Source organism: Bos taurus, chromosome 7 (assembly GCF_002263795.3).
Source record: "Bos taurus isolate L1 Dominette 01449 registration number 42190680 breed Hereford chromosome 7, ARS-UCD2.0, whole genome shotgun sequence".
NCBI lineage: Eukaryota > Metazoa > Chordata > Mammalia > Artiodactyla > Bovidae > Bos > Bos taurus.
Window position 1 is genome coordinate 88,057,259 of NC_037334.1, and position 14,062 is coordinate 88,071,320.

General features: G+C 37.5%; 1 long non-coding RNA gene across 2 annotated transcripts in view; it reads right to left on the minus strand.

The window, feature by feature from the left end:
* The window catches only part of LOC100616526 (uncharacterized), a 242,730-nt gene that overhangs the window by 85,966 nt on the left and 142,702 nt on the right, over positions 1-14,062 (minus strand). The window contains 2 exon segments of one of the 2 annotated variants that reach the window (NR_038197.1): positions 7,570-7,652; positions 10,574-10,601. This is a non-coding gene — a long non-coding RNA (uncharacterized lncRNA). 2 annotated transcript variants of the gene reach the window in all.

Sequence of the window (14,062 nt, forward strand, 5' to 3'; positions counted from 1 at the left end):
GACAAAAATTTATTTCTGACTTGAGTGAAATGGTCATTTGCACCAGGGCCATACTGTTTTGATTACTGTAGATTTTTAGTACAGTATAAAGTCAGGGAGCATGATTAACTTTCAGCTCCATTCTTTCTCAAGATGGTTTTGGCTATTTGGGTTCTTTCATGTTTCCAAACAAATTTAAAAATTTTTTGTTCTAATTAAAAAAAAATGCCATTGATAATTTTATAGAGATGGCACTGAATCTGTACACTGTCTTATATAATATGGTCATTTTAATATTGACTCTTCCAATCAAATAACACAGTGTATCTCTCCATCTGTTTGTATGATCTTCAATTTTTTTAGTCAGTGTCTTATAGTTTTCAGGTTACAGATATCTTTTGCCTCCTTAGGTAGGTTTATTCCTAGGGTTTGTTTTTTTTTTAATAACAGTAAATGGAATTATTTCCTTAATTTCTCTTTCTGATATTTCATTGTTAGCACACAGAAATGTAAAAGATTTCTATATATTAATTTTGTGTTCTGAAACTTCACTGAATTCACTGATGAGCTCTAGTAGTTTTCCAGTGGCATCTTTAAGATTTTCTAAGTTTTAGATTTTAAGATTTGTAAGTTTTCTATTATAAGAAAATTTATCTTTATAATGTGTATTCCAGTGGCATCTTTAAGATTTTCTGTATATACTGTCATGTCATCTGCAAACAGTGACAGTTTTACTTCTTCTTTTCCAATTTGGATTTCTTCTATTTCATTTTCTTCTCTGATTGCTGTGGCTAGGATTTCCAAAATTGTTGAATAAAGGTGGCAACAATGGCCACTTTTGTCTTTTTCCTGATCTCAGAGGGAATGCTTTGAGCTTTTCATCATTGAGTATTATGTTAGCTTAGGGTTTGTCATATACAGTCTTTATTATTTGAGGTATGTTCCCCCATGTCCACTTTCTGGAGAGTTTTTGTCATAAATTGATGTTGAATTTATCAAAAGCTTTTTATGCATCTAATGAGATGATCATTTTATTCTTCAACTTGCTAATGTGGTGTATAACCAGTGATTGATTTCCAGATATGGAAAAAAATTGTTGCATGCCTAGGATAAATTCCATTTAATTATGTTATATAATCCTTTTAATATATTGTTGGATTCAGTTTGCTAGAAATCAAAACAGTATGGTATGGGAACAAAGACACAGATGAACAGAATAGAAAGCTCAGAAATAAACCAGTGCACTATGGTCAATTGATCTATAACAAAGGAAGCAAGAATATACAATGGAGAAAAGACAGTCTCCTCGATAAGTGGTGCTGGGAAAACTGAACAGCTGTATGTATAAGAATGAAAGTAGAACATTCTCTAACAACATACACAAAAATAAATTCAAAATAGATTAAAGACATAAGTGTAAGACCAGATACTATAAAACTCCTAGAGGAAAACAGGCAGACCACTCTATGACATAAATCACAACAAGATCTTTTTTGATCCACTTCCTAGAATAATGGAAACAAAAGCAAAAATAAACAAATGGAACCTAATTAAACTTAAAAGCTCTTGCAAAGCAAAAGAAACCATAAACAAAATGAAAAGACAACCCATGGAGTGGGAGAAAATATTTGTAAATGATGCAACTGACAAGGAATTAACTTTCAAAATATACAAACAACTTATAGAGCTCAATATTAAAAAAACAGAAAGCCCAATAAAAAAATGGGCATGGGGCCGCCCTGATGGCTTAGTGGTAAAGAATTTGCTTGCCAATGCAGGAGACATGAGTTCCATGCCTTGTCTGGGAAGATCCCACATGTCATGCAGCAGCTAAGCCTGTGTGCCACAATTATTGAGGGTGTGCTCTAGAGCCCAGGAACTGCAATTACTGAAGCCCATGCAACCTGCAAGGAGTTCAAATCAGTCAGTTCTAAAGGAAATGAATCCTGAATATTCACTGGAAGGTGAAACTCCAGTATTTTGGCCACTTGATGCGAAGGGCTGACTCATTAGAAAAGCCCCCGATGTTGGGAAAGAGTGAAGGCAGGAGGAGAAGGGGATGATGGGATGAGATGGTTGGATGGCATCACTGACTCAATCGAAATGAGTTTAAGCAAGCTCCAGGAGTTGGTGATGGACAGGGAAGCTGCAGTCCATGGGGTCACAAAGAGTCAGACACAACTGAGCAACTGAACTGAACCGAACGCACCCTAGAGCCTGCTCTGCAACAAGAGAAGCCACTGCAAGAGAATCCCACGTACCACAACTACAGTGTAGCCCCACTCGCCACAACTAGAGAAAAGCTGCACAGCAACAAAGACCCAGAACAGCCAAAAATAAACAAATAAATAAAATCACTTTAAAAAATGGGCAGAAGACCTACCTAAATAGACATTTCTCCAAAGGAGATATACAGATGACCAATATGAACATGAAAAGATGCCCAACATCACTAATTATTAGAGAAATGCACATCAAAACTACAATAAGATATCACCTAACACCAGTCAGAATGGCCATCACCAAAACGTTGAAAAATCTGTAAATCAACTATATTAAAATAATGTATTTTTTAGTAAGTCTACAAGTAATAAATGCTAGAAAGGGTGCAGAGAAAAGGAAACCCAACTGCACTGTTGGCAGGAATATAAATTGGTGCAGTCATTATGGAAAATAGTATGCTGCTGCTGCTAAGTCACTTCAGTCGTGTCTGACTCTGTGTGACCCCATAGATGGCAGCCCACCAGGCTACCCGTCCCTGGGATTCTCCAGGCAAGAACACTGGAGTGGGTTGCTATTTCCTTCTCTAATGCATGAAAGTGAAAAGTGAAAGGGAAGTCGCTCAGTCGTGTCCAACTCTTCGCAACCTCATGGGCTGTAGCCTACCAGTAGGCTCCTCCATCCATGGGATCTTCCAGGTGAGAGTATTGGAGTCTTCTCCTGGGCATATATCCAAAAAAAATTAAGACTCTAATTCAAAAAACTACATGCATCCCAGTGTTCAAAGCAACACTATATTCAGTGGCCAAGACATGGAATGTTCAACCTAAATGTTCATCAACAGTTGAAGGAATAAAGAAAATGTGATGTACATATACAATAGACTATTACTCAACCATAAAAAAGAATGAAGTAATGCCATCTGCAGCAACATGGATGAACCTAGAGATTATTATACTAAGTAAAGTAAGTCAGAGAAAGACAAATACCATGTGATATCACTTATATGTGGAACCTAAAATATGACATAAATGAACTTATCTATGAAACAGAAACAGAGCCACAGACATAGAGCACAGCTTTGTGGTTGCTGTGGTGGGAGGGAAAGATTGGGAGTTGGGATTAGCAGATGCAAACTATTATGTATAGAATGGATAAACAGCAAGATCCTAGAGCACACCACAGGGAAGCATACTCAACATCCTGTGATAAATCATAGAAGAATATGAAAAAGAACACATATGCATATGTACATGGGTCACTGTGCGATACATCTGAAACTAACACAACATTATAAATCAACTACAATTAAAAATGGCAATTTGAAATACTATTGATGAGTGTGTACTCCATCACAAACTTTCTGCTAATATTTATTTAAAATATTAACATTTTACTTATCCTTAGACCCAGCAATTTTACTTCTAAGAACATAAATTAAGAAAATCGTCACAAACGTGCACAAAAATTTATTCAAAGAAATATATGAAAGTGATGTTCACAATAAAGAAAGAGATGTAAATATCCTGCATGTATACAGATGGGGCATTAAGTCACTGTGGTAAATGTATCAATGGGATTTTCTTCGTCCTTTCATACCCTCACTTACTCACTTTTTCAAAAATAATTTAAGCAAGGATCAGACACTGGTTAGGCACTGGGAATGCAATAATGAATAAAGATACATCCTATGCTTCAAGGAGGGTCATAGGATAGGGAAAAGCTGGGGCTGGGGAGTGGCAGCTACTTGCTACAGTAATCCAGTAGGCCTCACTCAGGAGATGAAAAAGGTGAGATCTGTAAAATAAAATCAGGCATGCAATGACCTGGAGAAAGATAATTCCAAGTCATTAAAATATTTCCATAAAGAATCTAGAAAAATGGTACTGATGAAACTATTTGCAGGGCAGGACAGAAATAAGATGCAGAGAGAACAGACTTGTGGACACAGCCGGGCAAAGAGAGGGGGGGATAAATTGAGAGAGTAGCATTGAAACATATACATTACAGTATGTAAAGTAGATGATCTAGTGGAAAGTTACTGTGTAACACAGGGAGCCCAACCTGGTACTCCGTGATAACCCAGATGGGTGGGGTGGGTGGGGGCTGGGAGGGCGGTTCAAGGGGAAGGGAACATATGTATACCTATGGCTGATTCACATTGTTGTATGGCAGAAACTTACACAACATTGTAAAGCAATTATCCTCCAATTAAAAATAAAATGGCAACCCAGTATTCTTGCCTGGAGAATTCCATGGACAGAGAAGCCTGGTGGGCCACAGTCCATGGGTTACAAAGAGAAGGAAATGACTGAGTGACTAACACTTAAAAATAAAAATAATAATTCCATAAAGAATATTTAAAACCCAGGGAAATGTTTATGTTAAAACAACTGGGGAATGAGCAAGTGTCAAAATCATATGTAACATAGTAATAATATCTATAAATATGTATATCACACATATAATTGGAAGGATAGATACCAAAATTTTAACAGTAGCTATTTTGAGTGTGGAAAATCTGAGTGATTTTTCTTTTCTTTTTATTTATCACTGATTTGTAAGTTTTCTATTATAAGAAAATTTATCTTTATAATGTGTATTACTTTATAATAAGAAAATAACTAATTAAAAAAGATTAATTAAGAGACTTTGCACTTATGAAATTATGGCTTCAAAATCAAGTACTCTGGACTTGAAGGTGAGCCAAGTAGAAACAACAATGATTCAGATAAGTAACCACACAAAGTGCTAGGGAACTCCCACTAAGATTGACAGGCATGTTTTACCTGGGTGATTTATACTGGAATATTGTACTTGTACAATATCCTCATTTATTGAGGATACACTATATTATTAATACCAAGGCACTAAGTCAAGAAGGAGACATCAAGTGACAATGTAGGCAGGGTTTCTATAATCATGAAACTTGTATTATAATTTTTATCACCACAGGATGATAAATTTGTTAAATTTGTGGGTCAATAATTTTATTAACATTCATTCAACAAGTATTTATGAAGTGCCTACTATGTCAAGTAACAAGGATATAACAGTGAACAAATACTCCATATTTATCTCAGTTTACACAAATTCCAAATAAGGAAAAAAGATAACTTACACATAACTAATATAACTGTTATTTACCTAAATTTTAAGACTGAACAGTCCATAAAGGTGCAATATATAAGAAAATGATTTCCATATTTCTTTCTATATAGTCAGACTTAGCCAAACACTAGTGAAAGTATTTTCCATTTTTCTGACTTCTAAAATAGTAGTGTTGACCACTACTCTCTTATAGGATAAGAGAATAATAATATTCTTTTTCACTAGAGACACTGGAAGAACATTCAAGTTGAAATGTTAATAGAACACCAAAATCAATTGCTGCACGTTTTTCTTACTGTAATTCCCTGGGTAAGCCTCATTCTCCTGAGGGCTGCCAAGGAAGACAACTAATAGAGCTAAGCGACTTGCAGAATGTTGCAAATGCTAGATGGTGATTGACTGGAGAAGCCATGATGTATAATTTATCCAAGTGGCAAGCAGCTTGAGCAAGCTCTAATGTAATTTTGGGCTTAATTATTTGGAAAAAAAGGTAAATGGCACATGAATGAAATCCATAAATGATACAACCTGCGAGTTATAAATGCCTATGAGAGGAGGAAACAGTGCAAAGGTGTAGGGAAGTAACACGTATCAGGAGGCAACAGCCCAGAGAAGCTCCGCTTGGAAATACGCAGGCGATGCCGAGGACAGATGCTGTCTGCTGGGCCGGTCAACTGGAAAACTGTTTCTAAAGGTTTGCAAACTTTACAAGAGTACATATGTACACTTATGCATATGCACTCTTGTACACACATTGCTGCACTGTATATACTTTCATAGTCAAGATTTGTAATCTTCTGATATGGTTCTTTATTTAAAGGGTCTAGAGCTGAATGGATTTCTATAGGGCAACAGGTATGTTTATTTAACTAGGGCCTGGAACAGAGACAGTAGTTAGCTGCAGTCAATTAAAGGGATCTGGAAAGCAATACACCTGGTATCATTGTATTTTACCTTTAGAAATGCAAACATGCTGATGATTGCAGGTGCATGGTTCAAATCTGCTTCTAAAATTCACCACTGTCCTAGAGAAAGACACACAGCAACAGTACTCCCAAATTCTTCAGTTTCTTTCGATCTAATTCTTCTGCAAGGTATTTTTTTCTGAGACTGTTACACAATTTTATAAGCAGACCAGTTTCAAGTCTTTCTACACATGTGGGTCTGGGATTAGTAAGAAGTATTAGAACCCTCACCAGCTGGTGGTGATTACTTCTCCCATCATGGTCTACCACACAGTCAGGTGAGAATTCAGAGTATATTTTTTCTACAGTTTTCTCTATTAAATAAAGCTTTTTCCCTACAACAGTGATATATGTAAATATTACTATTAATGTGCACACTATGTTTTAAAAGGATATTAAACAAAATGAAAATATTAAAAAAATGTGCTGGCCCCTAGTTACAATGAATGTTCTTCTGTATCCTTCAGCTCTTAGCTTCAGTGTTAATCACTAACTTGTTCTAACTTCACACCAAACTCCCTGGAACTTTTCCTGGCGTTAGAATCTCACACGACAGACTTTCAGGATCTTGCTGGTCAAATCTCTCTCTTATATGCACCATGCTTCCTCTTCAGAAGCTTTCAACTTCCTTCTCTTGTGTTTTCAGAGTTGGTGGTGGTGAGAACTTTTACTGCCTCACTGACCATCATTTCCCCATTTCCCTCTTTCCTTTCCTGGAGGAGTTAGCAAATCACCTTTATGTCTCACAAGAATTAGCAGACGTTGGCAAAGAGGAAAAAAAATGTGTGTATATGTGTATATATATATTTTTTTCCATGTGTGATAAATACTATCTTGAAAATTAATTACCTGCTTCTTTTCCTTCCCAGATACTCATTCTTACCCTCTCTCTTTTGGGACTGGCCTCATTCTATGATAGAGTCCATCATCTTTCAAACCAGTCCCAGCTCAGACAAACCTACTGAAATTGATTTGTATCAAAAAAACTTGAAGTTTAAATAGGGCTGTATTAATAAATGTTTAACAGTTTGTTCTGAGTGGGAGGAACAGAGGTAGGGAGAGGCCTGACTTGTGGCAACTCCCACTTCTGTGGTGTAAATACTTCCACTCTGGCTGGTTTCAAGCTTCCAGTGTGATGCCAATGTATGCAGAACTGGAAAGAAATGATGACCTATGTGAACCAGTGTAGACAGTGCCCAACACACCCCTGGAACACTTAGCTTATTAGACCAACTTTTAAATTTAAATGTATTACATAGCACATAACAAGTTTCGAAGCAGAGAATTTACTTACCTCATATGGCCACCCAGCCATAAGTTTTGGAGCCCTCACTTCCACTCCTGGTCCTTGCTTCCTGACATGGCAATATGGATTACCTGAGTACAAAGTGAGATACATATCTGCTATATCAATTCTGAATGCAAAACCACTGGAAATTGTTTTCTCGACCTAACACAGGTTAATACTATAGGTCCTATATATATCAGATCTATTACCTCGCTACCTGAATGCATTAAGCAGCACCTCTCTTCATCCTCACAGTAGCTGGATTACAACTGTCCCATTGCTGAGATTATTTCAAATTAAAGCAATGTGCTTGAAAAATATACACCCAGGAATAATCCTGAGTTGAAGGAAGTGGATAAATTGTGGGAGGAAAATTGCCTCATTAGCAAATAAGAGTCCTCAGGTTGTGTTTTCTGATGTTCAATATTAATAGCATAATCATGTACAACAAATTTTCCTTTGAGACAAATTAAGTCATTCAAAATCATTCAAACAATTTTGATATTCATACTTTATCATTTATAGCTCAAAATCTTTCTCTGCCATAAAGACCTTCCACCACATCCTATGCAAAAAGGCCTTGTTTCATCACCCAGGTGATAAACTCTCAGAGCACGTGGCAGGCCAGATATATTTTGTATCCTCCACAAAAATCCAATATTTAGTAGTTTATTAACTGACCATTTTGTGAATTTTAGCTAAATCTGAAGGGTTCTGGCTGAAACTAGTGATTCTCTTAATCCATAGATAGGCTTTCTCTAGTTTCTCTAAACTAAAAGTTAGGACATGTATGAGGACAATATTTTTTTCTAATTTACACAGTTCTTTATATGGAAAATCATAAAAAACACAGACCACAGTTAGTCATTTGTTAACACAAAACAGTTTTTCCTGAAAAGAAAGGAAGTTATACTACAACCATAGAAACCCTGGACTAGGTAGTGCGTGTGCTAGTCGCCCAGTCGTGTCTGACTCTTTGCGATCCCATGGACTGCAGCCCACCAAGCTTCGCTACCCATGGAATTTTCCAGGCAGGAATATTGGAGTAGGTTGCCATGCCCTTCTCCAGAGGATCTTCCCAACCCGGGGACTGAACCAATGTCTCCTGCATGGCAGGCAGATTCTTTACCTTCTGAGGCACCAGGGAAGCCTGGACTAGGTAGAATTCTAGTCATTTATTGCTGTGTAACAAATCATCCCCAAACTTAATGATGGGGAGCAACAACACTTGTTTTGTCTCTCAGAGTTCAGCTAGGTGGTTCCAGTTGGGGATAACTGACATCATATGATGGCTGGCATTTAGACAGCCTGTCAGATGGAGGCTGGCTGAGCAGCTCTCTGCCTGCTTATAGTCTTAGGACCTCTCCAAGTGGTCTCAATACAAGGTCTTCTCAGCAGAGTAGCCATGCCTCTTCCATGGTGGCTCAGTGAGTATGGCTGGTGAGTGCCTTAAAATAAACTGAGAGAAGCTGCATGAGTTTTCCTTACCTAATCTCAGAGACCACACAAACTCAAGGCTGCAATGTTCATTTAGTTAAGGCAGTCTCAAAGGAAAGGGAAATAGACTCCACCTCTAAAGTCTTACTGATTTAACTTAAAAAAATAACTGACATGCAATAAGCTGATATGAACTATCTGATATTTTGACAAATGTATAAACCCATGACACAATCACCAGAACCAAGGTAATGAACTTACCCATCACTCCTAAAAGTTTTATCACACCCTTTGGTAATAATCCTCCCTTATCTTCTTCCCCGAATAACAAGCAATTATTTTCTGCCTGCTTTCTGGCACTAATGACTAGTTTGCATTTTCTGGATTTTATATAAATTGAATTCTACATGATGTGCTCTTTGTCTGGCTTCTTTTCCTCAGCATATTTATTTTGAGATTCATTCATGTTGTTGTCCATCTTAACAGTTCCCCCACAATGTTGTACGTGTGAATAGTTATTCCTTTGTATGGATATTCCACAATTTGTTTAGCCCTTCAGATGTTATAGATATTTGGGTTGTTTCCAACTTGGGGCTATTACAAACAAAGCTGCTGTGAACAATTGTGTACAAGTTTTGGCATGCATGTGCATTTTCATTTCTCTGGGATAAATGCCCAGGAGTATGATTGCTGGGTTGCATGGTAAGTGTATGCTTAGCTTTTTTAAGACTGCCATTGAATAGTATGGCACTCTGGAAAATATTTCCCAGTGGTTGTACAATTTTACATTCCCATCAGCAGTGTACAAATAATCCAGTTTCTCTGTATTCTCACCAGCATTTTATGCTATCACTAATTTTTAATTTTAGCCATTCTGATAGATATGCTCGCTGCAGTTTTAATTTGCATTTCCCTAATGATGTCAGACATCTTTTCATGTGCCCATTTGCCATCTGTATACCTTCTTCAATGAAATGTCTATTTATATCTTTCGCACATTTTGAATTGTATTTTTCTTTTTTACTGTTGAGTTTTTGAGAGTTCCTTATAAAACATACACAAGTCAACTGTCAGGTCAATTATCTTTAAAAGAGCTTAAATAAGAAAAAAAATATGACATAGCTATTTCCAGTGTTTCATTTGCATGTGGTCTCCCTCTCTTTCTTCCTTAAGAAATTTCTTTAGCATATCTTGTAGTGCTGGTGTGTGGGTCACTTTGTTTGTCTGAAACATCTTTATCTTTGAAAGTTATTTTTTCTGGGTATGGAATTTTAGGTTGACAGATTTTTTTTTTTTTTTTTTGGTCTTTCAAAGAGTAAAGAGTACTGTCTTCTCACGTGCCTTGTTTCCAAAGAAGAGTCTACTGTCATCCTAATTTTTTTTCCTCTGTTCAATATGCTTTTGTAATCTGGCTGCTTTTAAGATTATTTTATCACTGGTTTTAAGCAATTTGACTATGATATGTCTTAGTGTGATGTGTCACATGCCCATCTCTAATCCAATCTCTGGCAAAGGAGAACAGAATCATGATGAAAGATTTAAACTATGATTCATCTCCTGGGGATATGCTCACCTTCTCTGAGCCTATTTTTGCATGACACCTGAAAAAGAAAACAGTTTTGTTAGCAAGTAAAAAGACATAAGAAAAATTTGGGAAATGAAAGACCTGAAAAGCTTGAGTATATTAAGGAACAGGATAGATATCAATTAAAAGATCTTAATTTCTAAATGTACACAGCATGAAATAAAATAGAATCATCCTGGGTATGACATACTTGTTTTAGTTGGCTTGGGATTCGAGTTAGGATAGTGTATGTTAATAAATATCTTAGGTGTCCAGGAAAAATTAGGCCTGTGTAGGAAAGGAGTTCACTCTTCCTGTGTAATGACAGTGGTACTCAGTTGACAAGGTGTGCACAAAAATCTTTACCTCCTGGAAGAAAAGTGCTTTATTGCATTCAGAAGATGACAGTTGTGGAGTAGGTAAGAATATACTAGAGCAAAGCAAGGGGCAGCATTATATTTTCAAATCAAAGCCTTAAAGAGGCACCCTGACCTTCTTCAGTTCCTCAAATGGTGCCAGTAGATTAGATGAGCACTGTATCCTTGGTCCACCCTTCTGTTTGTCCCTAGAAATTCATCCAAGAACCTCAGGACTGAAGAAGTAACTTATCTGATAGTCCCAAGGTTCACTGCATTTAAAAATCCTGTCTTAGCCAGCAAAAAGCAGAATTCTTCACAAATGTGGGCGTTTCATAGCCAGATCCATCACCATAATCTAACAAAGCTGATGATTCGTATCAGTCTTAACTATACTTCCACACAGTAGTAACATCACAAGAAAATAAGGGCATAAGAATACATCACAAAACACCATTCATTACTTTGTTCATTTCATTTTTGAAAGAATTATCTAAAGGGGGGATAGCAAGTACCAAGAAAGATTGGACAATTCCCAGTATGACTAGGAATGATGGTTTCACCAAGGAACTGTACTCTTACACAAGAACTTAGAATGGAGTCATTTGAAAAGACCCTGATGCTGGGAAAGATTGAAGGCGGGAAGAGAAGGGGATGACAGAGGATGAGATAACTGGATGGCACCACGGACTCAATGGACAGGAGTCTGAGTAAACTCCGGGAGTTGGTGATGGACAGGGAGGCCTGGCGTGCTGCAGTCCATGGGGTCACAGAGTCAGACACAACTGAGTGACTGAACTGAACTGAACTGGAGAATGGAATCATAATTCTTACATTCATGTCCTTCCAGTATTTGAATATGGTTTGATAGGAAGTGGGAAATTTTATAATTTTGCTAAAGTTATTCTCAAACTAGCATAGCAGGAGTCCATTTATTCCATACACTTTCGGGAATAAACAACATATATAAACCTCTTTGGTGGCCCCATCAGTAGGAATTTCTCTGCCTACAGATGATATGACACATCTCTCAGTTAACTCAAATCCAAATGTAAAATCCAGCCTTTAAGGACATTGCCATATGGATTTGTTACACACCCTGAGATGCTTTGGTTCTATAATCCAAAGACTAGAATATGCTCACCTGTATGAAATTTTGTATGAAAAATGTACAATGTAGATAAGCGATATCACTTTTACATGCTGCTTTTTATGAGAAGATGTAAGCACTAGAGTGAAAATGATGAACAGAATTCCTATCAAGTTGACATGTTCTTCATTTAACCATTTGAAAGCACCAAAGCAAGAGAAAGGTCATTATCAAAAACACGGCATAGTATTTTTATCTGACCAGTGAAGTGTGTTGCCCTGGTTCACAGTGAGAACCGTGACCCAGCCAAAGGAGAGTGTCACACTTAAAATCTGGTTTGCAATGTGTCTTTCATTTCAGCAGATGACCTCCTTTCTGCTACATATCAAAGAAGCTGTAAAGGTCAACTGACCTCTTAAAAGTGGGAGAGACAAAAGTCAGTGCTGCTACATCAGCTGCAGGATTTCAAGTCAGAATCTTTCCCCCAATATGCAGTAGGGTAAAGCAATCCACAGCCATCTAAGTAAGAGAAAAACAACCCCCTCCCTTTGGGTTTGCAGAAGTCATCTGAGGTAGTTCTTTTTTTGGGGGGGGGGCAGTTTTAATAGCAAAAATGTATGCGTTTTGCAAATTTCTCAGATCAAATTGAGACTGAAAGAAAGCACTTTTAATAATTATGTCAGAAAACAGACGTACATGAGGTGCTTCCTAAGCAAACGGGGGCATGTGATCATATATAAAAACGAGGGCAGGATTGTAAGAAACATAAACAAATATGCAAAGTAGAGTTACTAAAACTCTGCACTTTATGGCCATTATATTGTCATAGAAACACAAATGAGATTGCATGTGGAAATCCCCTTCCAAGACAGCACTGGTTGATGTCATTTTTGTCGTTATCACAGGAGGTGGAAAGTGTAGATGGGAGAGAGCACTTCTGCAAATAGCACAGGAGCTTCTGCTAATAATTATAATGTGCGATTGCTATGGGGTAAAATGATACTTAAGGATAGAGTGGGTTTGGAGGGTTTCATTTGCTGCCTTCCATTCTGGCCCCTTGTTCCTTTCTGGATGGCTACCAGCACAGAGGAGAAAAAGGAATCTGTCCAGAGCAAGAGGCTCTGTCTTCAATCCAGCTGTGAGTCTCTCATGGGAATACCCACCGCTCAGACTCTCCCAGCAGAACAGGGCATCCTTGGGGGGTTCCTACCAGAATTATTTCTGTGAGCTCATACTTTTTATAACTAAAACCATTTCCAAGGATGGAGGAATCCCAGAGTTAATTTTTGTCTTAAACCCTTTACATGTAAAGCACAAATGATTACTAATTGGGAAATTTATCTAGCAAATATTTGGGGAAGAAAAAACATACCTTTTTAAAATTGTTGTTGTTGTTATTGTTACAATGTTTCCCACTCTTCACCCCCTCCAAAAAAGAGGGGTGCAGGTGTGGGGGCAGAACAGAGAAAAGGAGAAAAGTGGCTTCAGCTCAGTGAAACACTAAAAAATGCACATGAATCAATTATGAAAAAGAGAAGGTCCCTTTGAATGAGGAAAAGCTGATTGGAATTAAGATAGGCTTTGTTCCTATCTGCAAGGTACAAGGAGGGGACTTTTCAGCGGAACAGAAAAGGGGGATTTGGGACTGTTTGGCTGCTTAATGCCATAGTGCTTCAGAGCCCATGTGAAAATTTGCTGCTGGCTATTAATCATCATTGTGCCCCTGCAAAGAAGCTGTTACAATGATGACTATATGTCATTATATTCCCACTGTAAGTAACGAATCAGAGAGCTGGGAAAGTTGGATAAGAGCGGCTGGCAAACTTTTAAGCGGTCGAATCTATTTAAATAAATTTACATCACATTTACTACTTTCTCTGGTATGGGAATCATACTTTAAAATGAAACAATATGCTGTGTTCATGGGGCCTGGTCTTTTATTCCCCTGTCTCTGAGCCTACTTTCCAGGTCAGCCTTTGCCAGCGCTGACAGCACGCTTTTCTCATAGCCTCTCCTTCTCATAGCCTTTGGTTGCTTTCAAGTTCAATTTAG